General features: G+C 38.8%; 1 pseudogene; it reads left to right on the top strand.

Moving 5' to 3' along the window:
* The first annotated feature begins 528 nt into the window (after window positions 1-528).
* On the top strand, window positions 529-626 carry LOC140851427 (small nucleolar RNA R71; annotated as a pseudogene).

Below are 626 nucleotides of genomic sequence, written 5' to 3'. Positions count from 1 at the left end.
AGGACCAATCACTGGTTGTGGTCTCCAGGAGAAATTTGGATGGTTTCTCCAGTCGGGGTTATAAGTGTTCGAATATGGATCGTTTCCTGATTTGCGAGCTTGTTGGACTTGAGCTTGCTGAACCTGCTCGTGCACAAACTCAGGAAATTGAGGTGCGGCTGGACATTCACTAACAAAATGGTTCGGACTTGCACACAATGCACAAACTTTTGGATTGGGTTAGGTGGAATCGGGGATTGTCCAGTATTTAGAAGACGATCTAATTTTTGGGACAGTTCATCTACCTTATGATGGATATCTATGGCATTTCCTACTTCATATATTCCACCTCTCTTTGGGTTTAACATGGGTTTATCTCTAATAGAGGCAGACATATGATGTAATAAATTTTCACTTAAAATTTCAAACAGTTGTCATGCCTCATCCTCACTTTTCAACATGAATGTCCCATCGCATGATGCATCGACCATTTATCAATGTCTTTCAGATAGCCCATCATAAAAATATTGGATTAACTGCCACTTGGGTACAGCATGGTGGGGATATTTTTTAATAAGGTCTTTTAATCTCTCTCATGTTTCATGAAATATTTCTCCATCTAATTGAAAAAAACTAGTTATGACTTT

Source organism: Elaeis guineensis, chromosome 8 (assembly GCF_000442705.2).
Source record: "Elaeis guineensis isolate ETL-2024a chromosome 8, EG11, whole genome shotgun sequence".
NCBI classification, from domain to species: Eukaryota; Viridiplantae; Streptophyta; class Magnoliopsida; order Arecales; family Arecaceae; genus Elaeis; species Elaeis guineensis.
Note: the sequence above shows the minus strand (reverse complement) of the source record. Positions and strands in the feature narration are given on the sequence as shown.